At 37.7% G+C, this 27,491-nt stretch overlaps 1 long non-coding RNA gene across 1 annotated transcript in view; it reads left to right on the top strand.

The window, feature by feature from the left end:
- LOC135322167 (uncharacterized) overlaps positions 1 to 25,880 on the top strand; it is a 55,539-nt gene extending 29,659 nt beyond the window's left edge. Inside the window, exons 2-3 of the long non-coding RNA XR_010382534.1 lie at positions 1,935 to 2,008; positions 25,745 to 25,880. This is a non-coding gene — a long non-coding RNA (uncharacterized LOC135322167). The remainder of the gene's footprint in view (positions 1 to 1,934; positions 2,009 to 25,744) is intronic.
- The last annotated feature ends 1,611 nt before the right edge of the window (positions 25,881 to 27,491 follow it).

The following is a 27,491-nucleotide window of genomic DNA, read 5'->3' as shown; positions in this document are numbered from 1 at the left end:
CAATTTGAATCTCTGAAAATATGTCTAAAGAAACCCACTTCAGTTTTTGTGAATTTATAAATTTTAAGTATCTGTTTTATTTGCTTAAAAATATGGGCAAAGTCTCCCAAGTCCCCAACAAAAAACAGGCAGTTTGTTTGCCATGTCTTCTGTGTGGTACCTCTCTGATGGGTTAGAAGATGCTCTCAACTAACACACATTTAGAGATTGTCTAAATGCTAAGTTTCAGCTAAATCTCATATAAAACCTGCCTCCCCAAAGAGGTAATGATTTCAGCAGGAGTGGCTTTATCCTGTTCCGAACTTCCCCGCAACTTTGTTTAGCTCTCAAGGAACCCCTCATCTTTTATTTGACCCAGAGCACAAAGAACTATGACTTAATATCCATTTCTGAGATTCATGAGAAAAGTAAGGGTGAAATTAATAAGAAGCATTATTGTTCTGTTACTCAGTATACATTCTTCTTATTCTCTTAATATATATTCTCTTACTTCTCTTAATTAATACATAACTGAGATATATGTATTCTCTTAATTGTGATAACTTCTGAGAGTTTGATCAACTCCATTTTACCCATAATGAAATCTCAGAATCACAACATACTTGCACAAGACCACATAACTAGTAGGTGTCAGAGTTGAGATTTAGACCTCATTCTACCTTAATCCAGAGTAAGGATAGCAATCATTTCACTTTTCTAGGTTGAAGATGGAAACTATGTCTCATAGTCACTGAACATATTGTCTATATGCCAATTCTGCCAGGATCTTTGCTTCAGAATAGGAGCAGTACAGGGGGATGAGATTTCCAGACACTAAAAACCACTAAGTGCTAAGAGAATTCTGAAAGGCATGTGCATATCTGTGTTTAAGTACAGGATACGTAAATGTGGAACAGTTGCACCATCCAATTTAATGGATCTCAGATATAAATCTCTCATCCGATAACTTATTAAATCACTTCGAAAAAGATTGTTGCTATTTGCATGTTTTTGAGTGATTCTTGCCTTGTGTTCTACTTAGAGAAACTCTACAGCATTGTACAATAAGTGCAGGGTTTGAAGTACACTTGATTTAAGTTGCAGTAAATCAGTCACATGCTCTGTGTATTTTTGCATAAATTATTGCATTGCTCTTACATTTTTCACCTCATCTTCAAATGAGAATTATTGCTTCACAGGATTGTGATGAGAAGTAAGTAGAATAATGTATACGAAGTAATCTACACTCAAAAATGTAAGGTTTTTCACACTGTATAAATTATAAGGACAATGGGTATTAACTTTTAAATGCAATATGAAATTCCGGTCTCTTCTATTTTCAAGTAATATGTCTCCTCTTCTACTTCGAAAAATCATGTATCATATGTCCCCACTGCCTGCTACAGTAAATACTGCAGAGGAGTGAATCAGTTACTACTAAATATGTTTATTAACACTAGACTGTATTCAATATGGTCTTGAAAGGGACAGCTTTTGGGATAATGCCTCTTTTGTTGCCAAGATAATTGTCTCCATTCCTCAGTCATTTTTCTCCCGTTTACTTAGACAAGCCCGTGCTGAGGGTCCTCAGCCAGCTGCTTCCACTATGTCTGTCCTAGTTTCTCACAACTGAGGGGATTTGCCTTAGGTCAGATTCCCTACAAGCAGGCTGGGAAATTATGATTTTTTTTTTTTTAATGCTCCAAAGGAAAACAGGTAACATAGTGGGGGAAACAGGACAAGAGGAAGTGGGGGAAATTTGGCAAGAGGAAGAAGCCTAACAAAGGTGAAATGTTAGGGACAGTCCCAGCCTCGGTTCAGTAAGTAGGTGAGCTCTAGGAAATGAAGCTGGGCTTTTATAGTCCTGAACGAGTCTATCCTTGACTTTGAGTTGTCCCTGTTTGGAGGTAGAGGAGTTGTAAACAACCAGACAATTCTGATTTCTGTGATTTCAGGCAAAAGCAGCTCCAGCAGCCAAAGGCCGTTCCGTAAGAAGGTTGAAGGACAAGACAGAAGACGCACAGAACAGGTGAGAAGGCTTGGGGGTGAGAGTGGAGGCAGGGATGCGCGCAGAGCACTGACAGTGTTCACTGCTGACTCCGAAACAGACCCGGGCCTGCTTCAGTGCCTGTCTCCTGTCGATCTGTGGAAATTTCAACACCAAAGAGTTAGACAAAGTCTAACAATAATGACTTTGGTTTTCTTCTAAAATGCATCCTTTCAGAAAGGAAAGAAAACAAACCATATAGACAAGAGAAACTTTGGTGTGGAAATGCAGGGAGCTTTTGAAAGTTAGCCAACCAGAACCATCCATCTGTTACGTCATATAAAGCAATACTATGTCTTAACCTGCTCAGTCCCAGACTGGTTCACATAGCAACAGTACTAATAGCAAAATCCACATAGATCTTGATGGTTTACGAAGTATTTTCCCCCTTTATTGTCCTAATTGAGCCTTTCTCACAGCCCTTCGGGTCTGTCAAGTTAGATGTCAGTGCTTACATTTTGCAGAGAAACTCAAGTTCAGAGAGGTGATGTGATTTATTCAAGGTTATTCCACAGTGAAGTGGCAGAATTGGATCTCATGTTTATTATTTGTCTTCAAATATAGACTTCTTTATTTTCATATATAAGCAAGTGTTAACTTCAGTTCTAAACATGAGATGTCCATAAAAATAACTTTGTATATTACTTTATATATTCTATAGCAAGTTTTCTAGCTCTGAAGCCAGTCCCTATGGGCCAGTGGCATAGCCTCAACAAAAAAGAAATAACCTGTCTTATGCATTCCCCCATGTCCCCAGTATTTCCTCTCTCCAAACATTTGCCAGCTTCAGTGTATTCATGAGTAATCACCTGTATTCCAGCTGGTCAGTAAGCTCTGTGATGGCAAAGTCTTGACTGGGTATGTTTTGTTGACTTTTAAAAACCCCCTACCTAACTCCATGCCAGGCACAGGACTAGGAGATTGCTGGTGAATGAAGCAGTAGATTAGGCCAAGAGCAGAAAGGCAGTAAAGTTTGCGTTCACTATTTTCCTTATTCATGTAGGCAAGACTCAAGCTTGTTCTAGCGCCTGTTTCATATTTATCAATGGAAATTTCACCACCAAAGATCCATCCCAGGTGATGAATCCTCTGTGCCAAATACCACTTCCCACAGTCACTTTCTGTTGTTTGATGAGGGCCTCATTCTCCTTCCCTGCCAATCCTCCACACAACTCAAAGGAGAGAAAGCAAGTACTTTGTTGAGTAGTTATCTTAATAGAGCTATTCTTTATCCATCTTTCTTCATACTGAAAGAGGATAGGGTCAGGAATTAGAAAGAAAGACAGCAACTAAAGATGGGCCTGTCTATAATAGGGATGGCCACCAGCCAGGCACAGGGTAAGGCTCAGGTCTGTTACATGCATGATAATAGATTACCTCCTAATCTATTATTAGATTATTGCAACTGTCTAGCAGAGTGGCCGGCACAAAACTGATGCCAAGAAAAGCCTTCTTATTGAGAAAAATATATTGTAAAAGAAAAAAATATATGCATATGCATATAATCTGGATAAAAGTTGCTGTAAATAAATAGAAGGGGTGAGTTTTTCAGTGCCAACACATCCGATGAGGATTTTATATTCTTTTCCTATCTAAAATGCATTTAAAAAGTGTGGTAACTATTAGGCAGCAAGAGAGTTATGGAATGGCATCTCTGCAAGAGGGCACTGCTTGAACAAAAACGCTGGGAAACTTTAAAAGGTGACAGGGCTGAGCCTAAAAAGGTAAGTGGAATTAGTTGGTTAGTAAAGATAGAAATTTCAGAGGAAAGAGCAAGCACAATGGTGTGGAGGTATGAAAAGATAAGTTGTGTAGTTAATTAGTAATAAAAAGTAAATTAGGAGGACAGGCTGTGGCTGGAGTTAAGAGAAGCACTTAGGTGCCAGGTGTGGCAGAGTTTGCGTCCCATGTGAAAGAACTTCTCGGGCAGTGGAGAGCACTGTGCTGAATACTCAGATTGTCAGAAGGTTTGTTGGTCGTGGAAATGTTTCCATAGCCATTTCCATGTATAATTTTTCTATATATATAACAAACAAAATCTTTACCCAGCCATAAAAAGGAATCCTGCCAAAGGAAAAAAAATACATAAAATCTTGTCATGTGCATCAACACGGGTGGATCTAAACAGTATTATGCTAAGTGAAATAAGTCAGACTGAGAAAGACAAATACCGTAGGATCTCACCTATATATGTGGAATCTGAAAACAAAACAAACAAAACAGAATAAAAACAAACTCAGAGATTCATTGAACAAATGGGTGGTTGCCGGGGAGGAGGGAAATATGTGAAAGGGATTGAGGTATAAACCTTCAGTTATAAAATAAATAAGCCACAGGGATATAATACATAGCTCAAGGAATAAGGTTAATAATGTTATAGTAACTTCGTATGGGAGCAGATGGTTACTAGACTTATTGTGGTGGTCATTTTATAATGTATGAAAATGTCAAATTACTATGTAGTAACACATGAAACTTACATAATACTGTAGGTCAACATAATACTGTATTTCAGTTTTAAGAAACATAGCTAGAGTGCCTATGTGGTACTCCTTATGAAGATAAATAAAGGCAAGACCCTCTAAGTGACGTTTTTAAGATCTACTAGAGTTTATGGTTCAGTTTGTTGCTATTAAGTCTGTGTCAGGGTAAGAGACCAGTGTATAGATCTTGCCTTGATCCGGGTACTGTTCCTCTCTCTGATATTCCCAGGGGAGAGATATACTAATGGGAGGCATGGTGTCATTCTCTTAATATTACTGAGAAAATGCTTGCCACGGAACTCAGCAAATGGAGATGAGGGTATAGTCTGGACTTGAGGCAGAAGGTGGGTTACCATTTCCCTGAATCTAGAGCTAGAATTAACCATGGTTCTCTATAGACCTTGAGGTGACTACATAGACAGTTCACAAGCTGGAGAAAGAGAGGAGAGTAAATATTGTTACTGACCATGGTTCTTGGCCTCCTTAATCAACAGAAATTGATAAGAGGCCAGAGGAGAAATGCAGGCATGGCTTTATTGGGACTCTGCTGCAGAAACAAGTAACAGATTCCCTTGCTGGCTCCCTGAGGCGGAGGCAAGCTGATCCCTTAAATGGCCTGAGGGGAGAGGCAGGTCCAGGGGTTGGGCTGGAGGGGTGGCTAAGGTGGTCTGTCTGCCCCCTTGGTGCTGCTGTGTGCGGGGCTCATCCGCAGTATCCTGCTTCTGCTCCCAGTGCCCTGCTTTTGCTCCTGACGCCTCAGAAGTGGCAGTTGGGTTTTTGGTCTTTTTGTATCTAAGTGTTCATAACTCACCCCACCTGCACACGCACACAGTTATTTTTAGTCCTTTATAGTGTCTTTGCATTCTGGTTTCAGCCCCAGTGCAAGCATCGCAGCAGAGGGCCTAGGTCCCAGGTCCCAGCCTGTCTCAAAATGAGTTAGAGATTTGATGGCTGTGTCTGATCTGAGACAGCACAGGCTGAGAGACAGCTCCAGGTAAAACCACACTAGATGAACTTAAAAATAAGCAAACCAACAAAAACAACAACAAAAACTTAAGAAAAATTGTGAATATACATAAAGGCAGGAGAGTAACATAATGAATTCCAGTGTACTTATCATAGAGTTCAGAAATTATCAAAATAAGACCAATAATATTTCATTTGTGTACCAGACCCTATTCAATTAATGTAATGAAGATCCGGGACATCCAATGCTGTAAGCTCTTCGGTTTGTGTATCTAAGAGATAACATCCCCCATCCCCAGTAGGATTTCAGTCTCTTAGAATTTCGATCCAAACAGCTTAGCCTTGTCCTTAAGACAAGGGTGGGATGTGGGTGTGACTTTCTCCTCTCACCTACATACACACAGGACATCCAGTAACACAGTATCATGGGACTTGCTGTTTCAGCTTCTCCTGAAAGAACTTTAAATCACTATCCAAGTCTTGCATTCAAATTGTTGCGCTGCAAAGAAAAGGAACCCAGGAATTTACACAGCAACACTTTGTCAGAATAATTTATAGGGATTTACGTAGCAATATTTTTCAGAAGTGAAAAATTAACCACGGTATATTGCCTTAAAATTCAAAACAAAACAAAACAAATTTTTAGTTCTCAAGCTTGTTAGATTTTCTTCAGTCCAATATCACGAACAGGATATTGCCTTTCTCACAGCTAGAGAATTAAAGTGAATGAGGAGGAGGGGCCAGTGGGGAGATTGGCAGCAAAGGGAAACCCAGAGTGGCTGAACATCCGGCTTTCAGCTCTGATTTTATTGATGACGGAACGGATTTAGGCAGAGGGCAACCCCAGATCACACTCAACAGTGCAAATCTGCTGCCTTCTTTGTCTATTTATGGACAATTGATCCAGTTCCGAAAACTAATAGACATCATTTTGGCAGTTCTCATAATCATTATGGTATGGATATTAACATTTTCCACAGATTTGTAGAACATTGTAGTCTTTTTTCATATTCTAAAATAAATAATTCATGACAAATAATGACAAATAATGAATAGCTGCAGCCTGATTACAAAGCTGGAATTTTCAACATTTTAAATAGGGGCTGATTGTATTTTAGTAACATACACAGTGTGTTTTTTTGGAACTTTAGTAACAGTGTGGGGCAAACCTTTTCTCCTTGGCATCAGCAAGACTAGGTTAACCTTCTTGAGTAAAACAGTCATTACTGAGAACGTCCATGTGCCATCTCACTTAACTCTCACTCATCCCCAGAAGGTGGATTTTAATATCTAATTGTGGAGGTAAAAACACTGACCAAGTTGTATAATATCAGATAGTGAGTCCTGACTTTACATCTCGAATTTTCTCTCTTGCTCTAAGTTTGATGCTTCCTTTTGAATATTAGTGTCGTCCACATGTCATTTTTTTTTCCTAGGGGAATAATCTTTCTTATTTGCTTTAATAAATCTTAGTCATCCTTCAGGTATTGATTAATTTACATTTCTCTTCTTTCGAGAATACTTCTGGGCTTTCCTTCTCCGAGACTGTTAGGTACAAACCCCTCATGCTTTCATTGTCTTAGTAATTTTATTTGTAAATGTTCATAATAACAGTAAAACTCTTAAAATTCTCTTGTAATTAACTAGAATATTGGTTTAATCAACACTGTTTGGCTAAAATCACAGACACACAGTCAGTAGGCTCCTCTAAGATGCTTGCTGCTACCCTTTGCGTTGTTTGTTTATTCAAATACACTGTGTTTGTTTCCAACCCTATTTATTCCACTTGTACTTTTCACTTCAATTATTAATTGTGTTTCATTGTGTTTAACATAATATTTAATTAGAGTGCAGAAAGGAAGAATTGTCATATTTATGAGAACGAAATGGGATATTTTTGTGAGAACAAAATGAAGAACACAGTGGAAAAAAAAAAGTTCCTACTTTAGACGAGCAAGAAGCAGTATAAAAGAGTGGGAGAGATTCCAAATAGATGCTGAACTTACTTTACAAGTTAAGTTCTCATATCTCTTTGATGAAATTGAAATAGGAAATGGGACAGGATGCATTATATGTGAGAACCATGCAATAAAGGCAAGTCTGAATTCTAATCAATAAACACATATTCCAAGGAAAGTATATTTCCTTCATTGAATGACTGAGCGTATATTTAAATTTTTAAATTAATTTTTTAGTTTAAGTTTTAAATACGCATTTTGATTCCCAGTTTAACCTTGTTCTTAATTGTGCTGGCCATATCATCAAGGTTCAACAAATAGAACACTAAGATTATTCAATTCATGAGAGTTTAGTGAAGGGACATTTAGAGGTATGAGCCAGTTTAAGGAAACTAACAGTAGCTAATGAAGTATCTAGCTTCTGGTAACCAAATGACAGTCCCACCTCCAGACCTAAAATGGAGAAGAATGAAATGGTGTTACTAGAGCTAGGCATGATCTGGAACCTTGAGAGAGAAGTGGCTTAATAGCAACTGTGTTGGTAGGTAAAGGAATTCAGATTCCAGACCCTTGCCAGATCCACAGTCATGCAAGAAAACAGATGAGAAAGCAACACCCTGGCTTCTCTTTCTTCTGGCTTTCCTGTCTCTGTCTGGTGCCTCCCATTGGCCCAAATCCAACTAGTATCCAAAGGAGACTGGATGATACAGTCCCAGTTTTCAGCCTCCCAGAGTTCAGAGCAAGGCAGAAAGGGATGAATGAAAATGGATGTGGATAATAGCAAAACCAATCTATTGACCAAGAACCAGATCCTATCATGATGGACAAGTAGGATTTCCACCAAATTCACTTATCATTCACCTTCCTTTTGGATTGTAAACTGTATAAAAAGAAACGCAGACCCATTTTATTACCTGCTATAACCAGCAGTTACTAAAGACCTGACATAGTGTGGGCACTCAATCAATGGTAGTTGACTTACTGATGATTTAGAAGAAAGAGAAGTTAAACTTTAAGACTGAAATGACTTAAACCCAAGATCACTATGTGTGTTGGTGACAGGCTTAAGAGATTGAATTTTGCCCATCAACTTTGTTTCCACAAATATTGAGAGAATGACCTGCTAAATTTGGTTTGTTTGTTTTTTTAATGTGGTTCTTAATACTAGCAGCATGTGCTGGACTTGAACCAGTTACCCAGATAGGAGAAGCGTCATAGTGAAGGCTCTCAGTGGAGTGGTCCCTTCAGTAGAAACGTTAAGTTAATTAGTTCTCAAGACAACACTGTATCTTTTATTGTTCACCATTTTTTTCTTCCCTGTTCTACAACCTCATGCTAATTTATTTCACCACTTTCACAAAACAGCTTCAAAAAGTAAATTATATACTCTCACCATGCAGTTGATTTATAATGCTTTCCTAGACGAAAACAACTCATGTAAAACTCTGAGAATTAGGTATTCCTCTGTTGTTTCTCTCAATTTATTTGATTTTCTCCCTTTTGTAATAACACTTTGTCTTTTCACATACATATCTTTGTAAGCATTAAGGCCTAGAAAAGAATTTTTATGCCTTAGATTAGGTAGAAAGTGAACAAACCTAATAAAATATTCTAGAAAAAAATAAGGCACATTGGGAGGCAGATCTTAGACATAGACTGTTAGATCTTAAAGATATCTTAGACATTGCTTGCCCAAATCCATTATTTTTAAGTGAAGTTTCTGAGGCGCAAACAAGAGAATCATATTACCTATGATGACACAGAACCTATGCAGAAAATTCACTCTGGCATGTTACTTTAACAGGATTTCAAGATTTTTCCTTTCTGTTTGGGTTCTTCCATTTTCAGATCCAACTCTCAGAACGTTAATCAAGGTACTGGGATGGGATTTCACTTGATCACACATTACCTTACTGTAATGTGGGAGCTTGAAACCAGTTTGTTCCAGTCTCATGATATTGTAAGAATCTCTTTCTGTGTCATCTTTCACTTCATATCTCATACTATTTGTGTACCTTTTATAGTTTCCCTGGGAGATTGAGTTCCTGGAAAGCAGAGATTATGTTTTAAAAATCTCTATCACCTCCACAGTGGGCAAAGTTTTTAGTACATGTTGCCAAACACATAGCATTTTGTGGGAAAAACAAACCAAAACAAAGCATACATCCCAGGTCCTTACCCAAGGCTCTGTTCACTTGACTTTTTCACTGACTCATTTTTTGGTGCACCTTTCTACAAATTAAATGATATTTCACTTTACATATTAAAAGGAAAATATCTGAAAAACATATGAAATAATTTTGTTTCTCTCACTTATGCTGTGCTTATTAAACAAGAAAAAAAAATGTTAAAACAATTAATACATGGAAACCAGAACCTCAGTCACATTAGGCTCAAATGTGATTTCCACAAAATTAAATAAGTCAAAATAGTCATGACTTCTTTACAATTCCAAAGATTAGATCAGGGAGTTCTGACTCCCCTTTGTTCCTTCACATTGTGTTCAGAACTATAGAAACATGTGTTTACAAATTGTTCTTTTGTGTTTTCTACTTATCTAAACCCCCCAGGTGGGATTTCGAGAACAGAATCAAGGGAAACCAACTTACTCTGACAGCTAAGCATGCAGCTGAAGGAGACCTCAGTAGCGTGAAAGGAAAGACCCTTGAATGCTTGAATGCACTAGGAAGGGGGAGCTATTGCTCTCACAGGACAGGTGGATCAAAGAGCAGGGGAAATGTAAGTGGACACCACCGCCTTGAGATGGAGGCTGGTGATGGGCTTGGGAAGGCAGGAGCACTGATCAAACTAAATAGGACACACTGGAATCCAGAGGGTCAGTGTTTGTCACTGGGGGGAGGAGTGGGGGTGTGTAGGGCTTGGCAAAGATGTTAAAAACCAAACTTCTCTATCTGAAACTACAAAAGTATCAAATCTGTGTCAGTGGATTCTGAGTAGTGGCCTCTAAGAAACATTCAGTTTTCTTAAATTGTAACCACTTAAGAAGTCCAAGTATTTTTTAAATTAATGAACACACACACATATCTGTACACCTACAGGCATTTAACACCACCTGTCTAACACTTGCTATACGCCTTTTATGATCCAGAGCACTTCACACATATAAACCTGTTTAATTTTCAAAACAACTTGTCAGGTAGATGCTATTATTATCATTTTAGAGATGAGACTGAGGCACCCAAGGCTGCATAATTCGGAAATAGCAGAACCAGATTCTGAGTCTGAGATACCGGGCTCCCGGCTTTCTAGGGTTGCGCACTGTGTCAGGCGGCCTGTTGTGGCATAATCCAGTCTTTCATAAGGTACGTCCTGAGCACATGGTTTGAGCCAGGCTCTGTTCTTGGTACCAGAGTAGCAGCCATGAACCACTCAAAAATCCCGTTCTCATCTGCTTACATTCCAGTGGCAGAGAAAAGGATAAATAAGTGAACCAATACCTGAAATAATTTCAGATAAAATGTCAAACAAAATCAATTGGAAAAAATTACATAAGGTAGTAATAAGGAGAGCATTGAGGATATGGTTTATGAAGTGATGAGTAGCCAGCCTTGTGAAGAAGGACATTCCAGGCAGAAGGAACAACAGGTTCGAAGGCCTGGAGGCATGAACAAGTTTTGCCTATTCCAGAAAAAGAGAACTTTGTGCCTGGAGAGTACAAGGAAGAGTAGAAGGAGTTAGTGTGGAAAAGGTGTTCATGTTAGTGGGTCCTGTTAAGGCATTAAACAATGCTATCCAGGCGCCTAGGAGGGAGAAGGCACCATATGCAACTCCTGTTTGCCATTCTTCGCTCACTCTTGGTCCTAGTGGTTTCTTCCTAGTGATTAAGATTTTATGTGGAATGTTTCTTAATATAGTTACTTATTTTTTGGCTGACTTAACCTGTTGTCTGATTTAATATTCTGATATATTTAATATTCTGTTGCATTATGTAGGAGAAAATTCTTCCCATCCACACAACAATGCCCAGGTCAACTTTTAAATGCAAAACTAAGACACAGACTCTGAAGTCCCTATTCCTATCTCCAGATTATTAATTAAAATGAAGGCAGCGTCAGTAATGGAATGGAAGAATTCACTATTTAGAAAGTGCATAATGGACCTTTTCACTCTCAGAGCATCATTAAATAATTTTATTCTTCAAAAAAAAGAAATCTCTGTCTCTCTAGGTACTTACTACTTATTTAAATTAGACTAAATAGTTCTGAACAAAATATAGAGTTCAGAACAATTATTAAAGAATTAACTTGGATCATTGAAAGGATTCACAATTTTAAGGTTCATTTATATGATGATTTAAAATATAAGTTGCTCATATTGAACTATCTGCATTCTGTGACTTGGCTAATTGTAGTGAGAATGTAAGGGATTTTCTCCTACTCATGATTTTTCTCATAAAAATAATATTTCAGGTCTTGTGAGACAGAAGTATTTTATGCATTTCATAAAAGTCAAGGCTGGGATTTTTTTTTTTTTAAAGAAGGTGGAAAAAGAGCAAGAACCGGATGAGGATGATCAATTCTTAACGGTAAAATCCATTCTAGAGTCAGTAATTGAGTTTGGAAAAGAGCGACCTTGGGTCAGGAACTTTGAGTTCTCGACTCTGCTTTATAAGCTATACAAAATGTATTTATTTTCTAATCAGCAAAATGAAAAATTTGAACAAAATGATGTTTACCTAGAATTTAGCCAAATTTTTGATTAACAGATTTTAAAAATATCCCACTCGGCCATGCTTCATTTTTCAAACCTAATCGTTTCCCATTAAGTTGCAAATGGCAGCCATCATGTCCATGTTTATCAAATCCTCTGGTTCTAACATGTAGTAGCTACTCAATAAATGTGCTAGTGGATTTTTGTTAATATAGAAGTATGGATAAATGAATGTATAAGTGAAAAAAGAAAGAAAGAAAAATGTAAACATTTTTTAAAAATTATTTTTAGGAAACTCATTAGATTGTAATTGGTCAATAATTATTTGGACTTTGTTCTCCAAAACATAAACTATTAGTTTATGGATCTTCCACAAGATTTCCAAATGCTATCTCAAAAGAAAAAAACCAAAACAGCCAATGAATGACAATTTTAACACTAAAAAAAAAAAAATTCTAAGTGCTACATTTGAGATATTTTATCTAAGGATTTAATGATCGAATGAAATACTTTATATGAAAACATTTTTCATAAGCTTAGTAATATGCGGAAATGAGTAGCCAGTAACAAAATGAACAATGTGCCAAACTCTTTGCCTTTTCCTTCCGGGTCTGTCTCCTACCCTTTTCCTGATTATCTTAATACTAGAAGGATCACGTGTGGGTACCAGAGTTTCTCTGTCCTTTTGCCTTTAGTTATAATAGGCCTTTGGACCCCCAGCAGGAGAGCAAAGTCAGAAAGTATATTTCTATGGCTTATTTTTACATGATGCACTGTAGATAAACTTTCTTGAAAACGTCCTATTTTGAAATTCTTTTCCCACCGACCCTGAGTGATTAAACTGCCTCAAACCACTACTTCCCTTTCCCAACTTAATGTCTCTGGAAAATGCCAGTGGAGGAAATCTAATAAACTAAAAATGCTATGGATAGTTTGGTATATTTAGTGATTTGGATGAAAGTCCTAAAGTCAGAAAACCTGTTTGGATATTGCCATCATGAATTATCGATGCATGGATCAATCGATCACCGTTTTAAAGATGAGAAAACTGAAGTTTAGTTAAACTGAAAGTACATCTCACTTTTGTTAACAGTCCATGAGTATTTTCTAGGTGCCAAGGGCTTGGTTAAGATCTTAACTTCCTTGATGGGGCTGTTGGGAGTGTATACGGTAAAATATGAGTTTGATGTTTACATTTAATTTTTTAAAAAGCCACTCTAAGAGGGTTTGTTTTTTTTTTAAACAAGCACTTTATTTTATTAGATCTTATTTTGGTTAGCTTCTCAGCAGGGAAAATGTGGCCCATTAAAAAGAGGTGCTTAAAGAGAGTTTAATGGAGGATCAGTTTACAAGATAAGTGATGATAAAGCATCTTGGGAAGCAGCCACTGCAGAACTGCAGCTTAGAAGCGAGAGAAACAAGGACTGGGAAACAAAGTGTGTGCACTCGGCAGTGATCCTGCTCTATGGCACCAAGCAGGACGCAGAAGAAGGGTACCTTTAGCATGTCTGTAGAGAACAATTAAGAAAGAACATGGGTGTGATTTTATGTTTGGAAACTGTGATAGTTGATTAGGCCAAGGGATGCCCAGATAGCTGGTTAAACATTATTTCTAGGTGAGTCTGGGAGGGTGTGTGTAGAAAAGATTAGCATTTGAATCATAGACTGAATCAAGCAGATCGCTCTCCCCAGTTTGCCTGGACATCATCCAATCCACTGAGGGCCTGAAGAGGGTGAAAGGGCAGAGGAAGAGTGAATTAGCTCTCTTCTTGACTATTTGACCTGGGAGACTGGTTTTTCTCCTGTCCTCTGACCAGGATTTACACCTCTGGTTGTCCAGCCTTTAGACTTAGACACGACACATCCAAATGTTCCTCCTTGTCCTCAGACCTTTGCACTTGACCTGGAGCTGTACCATCTGCTTTCCTGGACCTCCAGCTTACAGACAACAGACTGGGGACTTCTCAGCCTCCATAGGCACATAAACCAATTCTTTATAAGGAGTCCCTGTCTCAGATAGCTATATAGATATAGGCACAGGTATAGGTATAGATATAGATGTGCATGCCTCACACAGTGACCAGAGGAGGTCACCCCATGGCTGTAAGGAAAGCAGTCCAAGCTCAGTTTTTATTGCCATTGCCCAGAACGAGCTTGTCAAAGATGGACTCAGCCATTCCAGTTTCTGGGGCCCCCATCTTAGGCAGGTTGGTGAGGTGGCCACCCAACTCTCTGATGGGCTTGGCCTGCTCAAGCCAATAGTGACTCTCCAGCAAGCCACATAGATGGGCGTTGTTCCTGGTGGCCAGTTGGTGCTGATTCAGGAGGCTCTGGCTCATGCTCTTCCAGATGGAAAGCACACTCCACTGCCTTCAGGCTGGTTTCCCAGTCTTTGTGGTCTGGCTTCTAGATGTCACAGACGTAGATGTGGCCTCTGGGCTGGTTTTTCAGCCCCATCAACTCCTCTGAGGGCTCCTTCTCCTCACACAACAGGTACAGGAAATATCGGGCAAAGGGACAGGTACACATAGGAGGCGCAGAGCTCCAGGTTGATCTGGCTGTTGCTGGCAGCCTTGCCCAGGCTGGCTGGCAGTCCTGATGCACTGCGCCAGGAGGTGCAGTAGTCACGGCTGCTGGTTCAGGCATGGAGGGCTGGAAGGCACTGTGGAAGCGGCAGGACACGCAGCGGAGGGGACCCTGGAATGTTCCTGGTGCCAGCCAGCTTGCAGGACATACAGACATCCTTAGTGTTGTGCGCTCTAGAGTGGGACGAATGGAGCCATCACCCCCAGAAAGGTGTCTGGTGAACATATTAGTCTTTGAAATTGTTTTTGGCAAAATAGAGTCAAATGGTGAAACAGAAGGTCATTTACCACTACCCTTCTCCAACCTGTCCCCACAGTCCAAGAAAGTCTTTGTGGAATTTTATTTTAGCCTCAGCTTGTGCAGGACACAAGCTGGTCCTCTTCTGGTTCTTAAATTTCACTGCACATGAGATTCAGTGGCAGGGTTTTAAAAATTCTAATATGATCACACATCAGAGCAGTTAAATCAGAATCTCCCCCAGAAAGCACATAAGCATTTCTGAAGTTCCCTGGGTGAGTCTCATACATGTTTAAAGTTAGGAACCAGTGGCATAATGCAGTTTCTCAGCCTTAGCATTATTGATATCTGGGCCATATGACTTGTCTTGGGGGCTAGCCTATTCATTGGAGGATGCATAGCAGCATTCCTAGCCTGTACATAACTAAATGCCAGTAGTACTCCCCAACCCACTAAGGTCAGCCAAAAATGTCTCCAGGGTAAAATCATCCCTAGCTGAGAACCAATGATGTAAAGGAAATAAACAAACTCAACTGTAATTAAATCCAATTCCTACCACTGTGGGATTAAGTTCTCCCCCATTAATTAATTATCTCAACAATTTGAGGTACCATATTAGTTTGTTCATCTGTAATTCAGGAGTGTAGTTTTTAAAGTATGTAAAGCACTTTATGTGCAGTAGGTAGTTTAAAATATTGATTATTACTCTACTTCAGATTTTCAGTTATCAAATAAAATTCTGTTGATTTTTGTAGTTCTGGATGATATTTTGAAATGTGTACATTTTAACCTTGGCAAAAGAAGAAACAAAAAGTTGTTCTGAAAATAGGCTAGAATTTTAAGACACGGAGACTCTGAAGTTACAGTCAAATTCTGCCCTAAACTGCCAGGATATCCAGCTGAAGACATCACTGTCACTGGAGAGCAATTATGAGGTCAGCTTCAATTATCAGTACCAGGAAAGCTGTGAAAGCAAAGCATGTCTTTGCCAACCAGGGTTTTATTTTTATACTTGTTGGTCAAATAATATATAGACCGCAATAGCACAGAAGATAATTGCCACTATTTAAGAGTAAAACCTCTTGCAGGGCAAACCAAAGGCACTCATTTTTCTAAGTTTTCTTTTTAAGTAACTTGTGAATAACTGTAACTGAGAGTTGATTTTTGTTGCCTAAGTATTGTTGAAAGGGTTATCTAAGCAACTTAGAAAGCAACATGGAATAAGCACACAGAGGACTAATGCATTTAGAAAAGATATCTGCTTCATCATTTTGCTCTGTGACATAGACCATGCACATCATTTGGAACCGTAACTGCTAATTCAAGGGAATTCTGTTCATTTCAGGTTTCAGAAATGAGAATGTATACTTGGTCTAGCATGCATTTGAATTTGACATAGATTATATTCATTCAGTACCCATTTTAAAAAACGTTTCTTCAATGTCTACCAAGTGCTAGAAGTCATGTTAGATACTGTGGATTCAAGACGGTGATGTGGAGTGGAGGTAAAAATCCAGTTCCTGCCCTTTTGAGATTCAGCATATTGGAGAAGACATAGAGTAATCAAATAATAACAGAAATAATTGTAGATTGCAAGCTGCATTACTTTTTAAAGTGACATTTATTGAGAAATAATTTGCCTGCCATAAAACTCACACTTCTAAAATGTATAATTCAGTAGCTTTTATTAAACTCACAAATTTGTACATGACAACTGTCTGATGTTGGAATATTTCCATGACCCCATAAAGAGAATTCAGACACATTAGCAGTCATTGTGCATTTCCCTCTCCACCTAGCTCCTTGAAAAAACTAATCTTCCTGTGTCTATAGATTTGCTTTTCCTGGACATTTTGTATACATGAAATGATGTAGTATGTAGTCTTATTTGTCTGAATTCTTTCACTTAACAATGTTTTTCAAGTTCATCCATGTTGTAGTGTGTATCAAAACATTCTTCTTTTTCTTGGCTGAATAATATCCTCCTATCCAAGTACTAACCAGGCCCGACCCTGCTTAGCTTCTGAGATCAGACGAGATGGGGCGTGTTCAGGGTGATATGGCTGTAGATGGCTGAATAATATTCTGTCATATGGATATACCACATTTATTGATCCATTCATTGGTTGATGAATATTTGGGTTGTTTTCACTTTTTGGCTCTTACAAATCATGCTTGTATAAACATTTGAGTACAATCAAATGTTTATTCATATGGGTTATTGTCTGTAGTTTCCTAGTGATATTTTTGTCTGGTTTTAAACCAGAGGATCACTGGCATGATAGAATGAGTTGGGAAGTATTTCCTCCTTTTCTGTTTTTTGAAGGAGCTTGTGGGGAATTGATGTTAATTTCTTTTTAAGTTTGGTTGAATTCACCAGTGAAACCATCTGTTCCTGGGTTTGTCTTTGTGGGGAGGTTTTTTTCTTCAGTTACTAATTGTCTCTTCACTTATTTTAAGTCTGTTCAGATTCTCTAATTTGTTTTTGAGTCAGTTTTGGTAGTTTGTGTCCATTTTCATCTAGATTTTTTTTTATTGTCACATAATTGTTTAATATCATTCACTTATAATCCTTTATTTTTGTGTAAGGTTGATAATATTGTTCCCCTTTTCTTTCCAGATTTTAGTCATTTGAGTCTCCTCTCTTTTGCTCTTAGTCAGCCAAGCTAAAGTTTTCCAGTTTTTTTAAACATTTTTAAAAAAACAACTCTTAGTTTTGTAGATTTTCTCTATTTTTTTCTATTCTCTAGTTCATTGATTTCAGGACTGATTTTTATTGTTTCCTTTATTATGCTTGTTTATGTTTATTTTACTTTTCTTTATCTAGTTTCTTTGGGGGTAGGTTATGCTATTTATTTTAGACCCTTATTTTTTTAATATCGGTGTTTACAGATATATTTCTAATTACCACTTGAGCTGCATCCCATAAATTTTGGTATGTTATGTGCCATATTCATTCACCTCAAAATGTTTTCTAACTTATTTTAGTATTTTTTCTTTGACCCATTGATTATTTAAGAGTATGGTTTTTAATTTCTACAAGTTTGTGAATTTCCCAAATTTACTTCTTATAATGGCAGTTCTGTTTCCTTTCAGTCAGAGAATTCAACCATTTAAAATTTACTGATGCTTATTTTATGACCTAGTATATGTTCTATCTTATATAATGTTCTTTGTGCACTTGTAAAGAATGTATATTCTACTTTCATTGGTGGAATAGTCTTTGAATCCCTGTTATACCTAGTTGTTTTATAGTGCTGTTCAAGACTTTTATATCTCTGTTGACTTCTCTCTGGTTGTTCTATATGTTATTGAAAGTAGTATTAAAGCGTCCAACTACAACTTTTGAATTGTCTATTTCTATCTTCAGCTCTATCCATTTGTTTCATATATTTTGACACTCTGTTCTTAGGTACATTCATTTATAATTGTAATTTTGTTCTTCGTTGCATTCATGTATAATCATAAGACTGGATTGACCCTTTTTCAGAATAAAATATACTTTTTCATCTCTGATAACATTTTTGTGTCAAAGTCTGTTTTGTCTGATATTACTGTAGCCATTCCATCTCTCTTTTGATTTCTGCTTGCTTGTTATGTCTTTTTCTATTTGTCTATCTTCACATTTATATAGTTGAATCTAAAATATGTCTTTTATAGAAAAGAGAACCCTCATACATTGTTGTTGGGGATGTAAATTGGTGCAGAAACTGTGGAAAACTGTATAAAGGTTTCTCAAAAAACTAAAAGTAGAACTACCATATGACTGAGCAATTCCATTCCTAGGTATATATCTGAAAAATAAGCAAAACACTAATCCATAAAGATATATGCATCCCAATATTCATAACAGCATTATTTACAATTTTCAAGACATGAAAGCAACTTAAGTGTCCATCAACAGAAGAATAGATAAAGATGCGGTATACATCACATATATACATACATACAATGGAATACTACTCAGTCATAAAAAAGAATGAAATTCTGCCATTTGCAATAACGTGAATGGACTTGGAGGGCATTATGCTAAGTGAAATAAGTCACACAAAGACAAACACTATGATATTATTGTAGAATCTAAAAAAATACAACAGAATACTGAATATAACAAGAACGAAGCAGACTTACAGATATAGAGAACACACTAGTAATTACCAGAGGGAAGAGGGAAGTGGGGAGGCGCTATACATGGTGGGGGAGTAAGAGGTACCAACTATTAGGTTTAAAATAAGCTACAAGAATATACTGAACATCACAGGGAATAGAGCCAATACTTTATAATAACTATAAATGGATTATAATTTTAAAAATAAATAAGTCTTTGTCTAGTAAGTATTATTTGGGCTTTTCAAGGACATTTTATATTGGCTGATTTTTTTTTTTCTAGTGTGTAGGTCAAATTTTTTTGTTTCATTGCATGTCTTAATTTTTGGTTGTGGTTGAAAAGTGAACATTTTAAATAATGAGAGGTGGAAATCTCGATTCCTTGCCCTACTCTCCAGGATTTGTTACTGTACTGTCAATGAATTTCTGGCCTGAAGTTAGATTAGAAATATAGAGCAGTATTGCACATATGGAACCAACATTCATTGTTGTTTTACTACTTGTGAAGTTCTCTGCTAGGTTGCAAGGAAATGATGATGACTAATTTCTCTAGAAGTGAATGATATAGTGGACAGGCATAGAAACAATTGATTATATCCATCTTGTTATGCTATTTATCTCTTTGTTAGGCAATGTGTTGCCATAGTGTTTCTGTTGCAGCCATCTCTACTTCTGTCTTCAAGATGTGATGTCCTTGGACTTAGGGAAGCCCTCACAATAGTATTGTTCTGTGAACAAGAATTGGAATTTACTAGGTCTACAAGGAGGAGATGTAATTGGGGCATTCAAAGTAGAAGGAAACTATAGATGCAGAAGCACAGAGGTACAAGTAAAAGGGGCATGGCAAATGGAAAGAAGTGAGTTTGGAGAAGACTGAAATAGAAATTTGACTTGATATACTTTATGTAAAACTGGTGGTTACTCGGATGCTCGTTGTCTCAAGGATGGAACTGAAGTAGTAAATTTGGCTAGTACAGTGTCTTCCTATATTTTCTGTAAAACAAGAGTTTTTGAAAATTAGTTTTATTGAGGAAACCTCAGGTCCACATCACTTACAGAGAATTTCCACAGGAATTTGAAAATATGGCAAGTCACTTGACCTTCTGCAGTGTTCACTTGTCTTTTTCATTGTTTCCAGGTGGTATGGAAGAAAAAGAGCAGAGTGACATGGGTAGAGTGAGAAAGAAAGGAAAGAGGCAGAGAAAGTAGGAGTCTTCCCATCATAGGTCACAGTAATGTTAGTGCAATGATATTATGGAGATATCTTTAGGGAATTCAGTGGGAGTTTCTGGCCCCTAATTTACATGCTAAAGCTATTACCTCCCATATACATACTTTTAGTAAATAATCTAGGGAACAGAAATAGCTAAAAACCAAAAAAATTTCAAGGACTGTTATATTGCATATGAAAATTATTTTGTTCATAATTGGCTTACTTTGTGCTGATGATATTATTTATTATATGATAGGTTCCCACTAAAGGAAGATCAACAGGGTCACTAAAACATGCCAAAAACAAGTATGTTTTGAAGCATTAACAATATATGGCTTCTAGCCACACATGGAGTGGGGAAGGAGCTGTCCAACAGATATACTGTCTCGGGTCTAAGAACACACTTGTGTGTGTGTATGTTTGTGTGTTACCTTTCTCACACATATTTTCCCCCTCATTCCCACCTCTTAAGTACTGGATTTTATTGTCTCAGTCAAGTATTAGACAATTATAAAAATCTGTAAGTTTGCTGTAGACTATGGATGGGTAGCAAGTCACTCTGACAACACAGGACAGGAGAGATACTTAGACTGGAATTCTGAAGAGAAGATAAAAAGGAAAGGTTGCCATATTATTAAAAATAATACTAATATGGAGAAGGGAAATGGCACATGGATTTTCACACTATGTTAGGAGATCTCTAAGATCAAAGGAACTATAAGTTTATTGCAAAGTAGAAAATGTTTATTTTTTTTAATGTGAAAATAATTATAAGTTAGAGTCCAATTGCTAAAGTCCAAGAATACTTGGTAAGAACTTTACTTTGCAGAAGAGAGGAGCCCCTGAGGATTTTTTTAGGGGAAGGGTAGTAATGGGAGAAAGGCAAAAGACACAAACAAAACAGAACATTATTCAAATTATTTTATTGTAAAAAATAAAGGGAGGGGTAGCTGTAGATCCAGGAAAATCAAAATAAACAATAAACCCAATCTGTTATCTGATTCTTTTAAGTTACATATTCTTAGGGGCCTTGAAGCTTCCTTTTTTAAAAAATATGTTTTATTATTTAAACAAAAAAGAAATGAGAAATGAAGGGCGGGTTGGAGAGAAGAAAGATTGAAGAAATGGAGGAAGAAAGAGTGGTAAAGAGGGAGGAAAAAGGAAAGAAATGGAAAAAAGAAAGAGAGAGAAAGAGAATGAGAATGGTGATTGAATCAGGATACATGGAATTCACAGAAAGAAAAAGAAAATTATTATTTTAAATCCTGCTTTTATTCATTCATTTCTGCAGCATTATTTCTTAGAGGTAGTGTAGCATAGTAGTGTCAGGATGACTTCAGAGTCAGATAGACCAGCTGGAATCCTTTCCTCATGCATAAATTAGTTAATAGCTAAATTTAGACAAATTCTTATAATTTTGTCATCCTAGCCCCTCCACACACAAACACACATACACACATACACACACATGCCAATTTGACATTAAAAATGCCATAAGGAGGTAAGGTTTTGTGGATAAGTGGACTCAGAAAGTTTCATTAAAAAAATTTTTTTTAAATGACCTAACAATAAAATAGATTAACATTTAGTGAACACGCAACTACACATGTCTCCACATCAGAATTTTTTATGTTTATTGTTTATTGTCTAGCTCCTTCACAATACTGTAAGTACCTAAGAGAGCTGATGTTATGGCTCTTTTGTTCAGTGATGTTATCCAGTTGTCTACAACAGTGCCTACCAAAACAAACTGACAACACATATTGGTTAAAGGAGTGAATAAATGGATAGATGAATGGATAAAGGAAACAATAATTGAAATCTCATAACCTTTTTGCTCCATTACTATGTTGAAAAATCTACAGTGACAACTTTTAGATGTTAAAATGTACATTAGTTTGTTTCAATAATTATAAAGCCTTCAATGTATATTTTACTACAGGAAGGGAAGGGGGCCTGGCCAAGGAAAATGCTCCCCAACTACCTCATCATGAGATCATTTCATTTGAATTCCATGTGAATCTTGATTCTCCATTGCCCACTGATGTTTGAATCAGCCTCTCCTCTATTTAAGTGCTGGATAGTGACACTCTCTTGTTATCCATATAAACCTTTTGGTTTTCTGAAGCTCAGGAGGAGATTCAGCAAGACAGTGGCTTATCTGATGAGTTTAGAATAGTTCTCCCTGGAATTAATCCATATTTTTTATTGGGTTGTGTATTTAACAGACATGGTGCCATATGAGGCCCAAGTAAAATCTTCTCACAAATCATGGCTACTGATTCACAGAGGGGAAGACAATCTGGATGCCCCTTAAGTGAAGATATTGAGTGGAGAAAGAGATCTAGGACTCTATGCTATGGGACACATTTCCAAGGGCCCTCCTGAAAAAGATTACATTAGGGTACCTTTGGAGGAAATTAGGATTCTTTAAGACTCCAAATATGGCAGGATATTAGGACTGAGGTCTAATCTTAAACCCAATTTAGAGAACATTATCCTGCCTCCCTTGAGCCCCTGTCTCCAAATGTGAAACAAAGACTTTTCCACTAATGAAGGCAAAGGCTTCAAGCAGAGGTCATTTCAAATCTGCAGGCAGAGGACAGAGGGTGCCTTTTCTGGTTTCACCAGGGAGCTTTTATTCCTGACGTTGTTCCCAGGCCTGCTTGACAGCAATCTGCTCGGGACACTTACAGACCCTGCAGTAGGAAATACAGGAGGGAATGCAAATCTCATTGTTGAAGTCTCTGTGCTTTGTCAAGACTTGGAAAATGTCAAGGTACTTTCTTTTCTTTGTAATGCTGCTGTGTTCTTAATTGAGGCAGTGGATAAGAGAAAGACAAATTCACTCAGAGAATTGTTACTGACCACCCTCATTGCTCAGGTATTTTGCCTTTTTTATGGTCTAGTAGAATGGAGAGACCTTTATGCTTAATTGGATGAGAGAAGGAGAATATATCTTAAACAGTGAGTCCAAGACAAATATTTGCCAGATGTAAAAATGGGAATAACAGCCCCTGCCCTAACTACCACAGTGCTTGTCATGAGGATTGGGTGGTTTAATAACTGGAACTGAGATAATTAATATTTTGAGTGCTTCAAAATGTAGAAAAAGCTCCCATCTCTTCCCATTGTGGGAAGAACTGTCCTGCAAACCTTCCAGGCAAGAGTAGTCACATTCAAAAACATAGGTATGAGGGAGGTGAGAGAGAGACTGAGAAATATTTAGGGAGTTAAGGCTTCATATAACCTGTGAAGGCATTTTGCAAGTCCTAAATTAGTAGTAATTTCTATTGCACATTAATCTCCCTTTAACCAGCCCTGGACACCTAGAAGAATTTTAGTATCTCCCTCCCCTGCATTTCAGTGAAATGCTTGTAACTTCATTTTGCTTTATTATGGATAATATGCATGCCAGGAGGGAATTTATTTTCTAACTGTGGTTGGTCTTCCATTCAAAATTATGATGCCTTTCTGATTTTATGGGCCATGAAATACTGTTTCCATAGCCAGCTCCTGTGTCTCTCAGCCTCACTTATGTTTCTAGTCCATATTCTCTTGAGGATATCAAAGAGTATAGTTCTAAACCATGAGTTTACCTTCCCTTAGACCTTTAAGGAAAAAAAATATATGTATATATGTACATTTCCTAGGCCCTGTTACATAAACCCTGCCTCCCTATTCTCAACATGAGACGGTACCTGGGACCCTTTGCTGAAAGGCTTGCACCTGGACAAACGTTTCCTCAAGCAACAGATACAAAGAAACTATAAGGGACTAAAAATAACTGTGCATATGTTCCCTTGGGGCAAATTATGAACAAGATACAAAAAGGCCAAAACCCCAACTGTCACCTTTAAGGTGTTGGGAGCAAAAGAGAGTGTTGTATTTACACACAACACCACCAAGTGGGTAGGCCGACCTCTCTGGCCTGACCCCTGGGTCCACCCTTTCCCTCACCTCATTTAAGGGGCCAGCTCACCCAGACTCAGGGAGCAAGCAAGGGCACTTGTTACTTGTTCTTGCTCCCTTGTGCTGCAGCAGAGTCCCAATAATGCCTTGCCTGAAATCTTTCTCTGGCCTCTTATCAATTTCTGTTGATTAGAGAGGGCAAAGAATCTGGCTGGTAATATATATATATGCAACTACCATTTACTGAGTATTTATGATATATCAGGCAGCACACTTAAAATTTACAGAATTATCTCTTTATAAATTGGTACAGCTCAGGGCAGTGGTTATCATGAGCCCTAACTTAAACATGAAGAAGAAACCTATGTTGGGAGAATTTAAGTAAGAGCCAATAAGTTATAGATATTGGGTTTAATTCAGTTCTTTCTATCTCCAGCTAAAGATCTGTGCCAAACTATCCCCTCTTATAATACACTTTCTTTCCTTTAGAGCCTACTTTCCCACCATATGTATATACTTTTTCTACTTTCCATAATTCATGGTTACTAGAACTTGAAATCTCATAATTTCCTAAAAGAATTAGTTGTAATTTTTGATGGATTCATGGGAGAGGATGAGCTTTGTGTCCTTCAACTTTGCCATCTTGACCCAATCCCCCTCACGTTCTTTCTCCTCAGAGAAAATTGGTGGGAAGGGATAATATGAGAGTTCGAAATTTGTAAATATTAACTACTATATATAAAACAGATAATGAGTTTCTTCTGTATAGCATAGAGAACTATATTTAATATCTTGTAATAACCTACAATGAAAAAGAATATGAAAATGAATATATGTATGTATATATATGACTGAAACATTATATTGTACACCAGAAATTGACACACAGTAAACTGACTATATTTCAATTGAAAAACAAACAAACAAAAAACATGTATACCTTCTGTATACATAGACCCAGGAAAACTAACTCTGCAAATAGCCCAATCTATCACCTTAAATACCATCTCTAGCCAAAGACCCAAGAAAGATGTTGGGGGTAGAGAAGGGGGACAGTTATGGGAGGTTACCAGAAACAGCACAGTAAATAAGTTGTTATGAGATTTAAGTCCTTGCTTTTTGCAATAAGAGTTTCTAGAAATGTAGTCAGCTCTTCTTCCTGGTACTGAGGGGAAAATACACTCACAGATGTAGATTTCCCTTATAAAAGTAAATGTCTCTTACAAAAGGGAACTTCTATTCAGTTTTTAGTGCCTTTCCTATGTCTGCTGTGTTTTTAAAAAATAATGAGCCTAAAATAATCCTTATGACAAAGAGGCATATTTTGGGGTGGAAAATTCTTTCCTTCATCTGTCTGACATGGCAACTAAATGAAAATTCCTTGTTGCAGTGAACACATTGGTCTTGCTGACCTGTGTGTATCCAACATCTAGCACAGTAGTTATAAACATAATAAGATTTCAAGAAATATTTTTATTTTTAGAATGTGTGAATGCATAGACCGTTCATTGTTCCTTCTTATTACAAGAGAGAAAATAATGCCCTTCTTATCAAAAACCAGTTCCTCCACATCTCTGCATTACAGCCTCCACCTTGTGTTGACCTGAAATAGACCTCCAGATCTTTCTCCAGGCTTATTCAGGATCAGCCAAAAGTTGCACTTCAGGATCTGCAACCTGGGTGAGCCACTTTTATGCTCCTACACAGCAAGGTAAGGAGAACTCTTTTATAGAGGGGAAAAGGAAGTTGGGAGGGCTCTAGTAAACAAAAAGTTAGCGGCTTTTCACTGGCTGAGTACTTGCCAGAAAAGGAGTCTTTCTTCTTCCTGTTGGGCTCTCCTGTTGTCACAGGGTGTGAGAGCTCCCCCTCTGGTCTCCCAACTCTATTTAATTGATGGTTTGGTTTATTAATTTTTTACACTTGTCAAGGCATTTCATCCCATAGCTGATTATACCCTCTCAATCCTCAGTTATCATCCTCTTTTTATTCACTGGTTTATCACTAAGACATTAAATAGGATCCAGTGTCTTCCATTTTTAAATAAAAAACACATATAAATTTAAAATATCCTCCTCTATTTCCATGTACTCCTAAAATAAATTCTCTGAAGAAGTTTGCCCCTGAAGGTAAGTAGAGAGTTGTTTATATCTACTGTGATACTGTGATTTATAATGTGATACATATTTGGTCTTCTTCACTGTTCCTGGTCCTGAGCTCCTAAAACTCTTGGAATTTCCTAAGTGATAAAAGTGCTTTTTGTTATTCATAATAAGCCCCGTTCAATGACAACTGAGTTTATGTTAATGAAGTGAGTTTTAGAAAGCCCCAAAGGATGGGAGCTGGTTGCCAAGGCGATTAGAGGATTAGAATTTTCCCTCCTACCCCCTGTCTCCATGGATATGAGAGGGTGGAGGTCAAATCAATCACCAGTGGCCAATGATTTAACCAATCATGTCTAAGTAATAAGACTTCCATAAAAACCCCAAAAGTATGGGAGAAGGAGGTGGGTTTGGAGAGCTTTCAAGTTCCTAAACACTTGGAGATGCTGGGGGAGTGGCACGCCTGGAGGGCATGTGATAGTTCTGCACCCTTTCTCTCATACCTTGCCGTAGGCATCTCTTCAGTCTGGCTGTTCATTTGTATTCTTTGTAGTGAGTTGGCAATAGCAAGTAAATTGTTTTTCTGAATTCTGTGTGCTGTTCTAGCAAATGATCAAACTCAAGGAGCGGTTTGTAGGAACCTCCAAATTATGGCAAGTAGGTGAGAAGCACAGGTGACAATCTGGACTTGTGACTGACATCTGAAGTGGGGATAGTCTTGCTGAATTGAGTGTATAAGCTGTGGGATCTGATGCTATCTCCAGGTATTTCGTGTCAGAAGTGAACTGGATTGTAAGATACCCATTTGGTGTCTGCCTGAGACTTCGTTACTGAAAAATCAGCCTCTGCACCCCGAAAAATGAATTCAAACTCGGAGGCAGAGTTTTGGGAGCAAAGAAAAGAGCAGCTTTATACTTTGCCTAGCAAAGGGAGTCACTGCAGGCTAATACCTTAAAGACTGTGAGCCCATCTTGGGGTTGGGGTCTTGAGCTCCTATAGCAAAACTGAATGGAACAGAAAAGGTGATAACAATCAGGGCGTTTTACGGGGGGCTGCATTGCTCTTAACCTCCATGAATTTTCAGAAGGAACTCCAGAGGGTCTGTCCATTCTTCTGAGATTATCAGCCTATTATCTTCTTCCTGGAACACAACCTCTGAGTTAAAGTTATTCTCAGTGAAGAATGAAGTAGCAAACATTTTCTCATCAGGGAGGTCAGTTTGTTAGTTTGCTT

The sequence above is a fragment of the Camelus dromedarius genome, chromosome 9, assembly GCF_036321535.1.
Source record: "Camelus dromedarius isolate mCamDro1 chromosome 9, mCamDro1.pat, whole genome shotgun sequence".
NCBI lineage: Eukaryota > Metazoa > Chordata > Mammalia > Artiodactyla > Camelidae > Camelus > Camelus dromedarius.
This window is presented reverse-complemented; position numbering and strand designations above follow the sequence as displayed.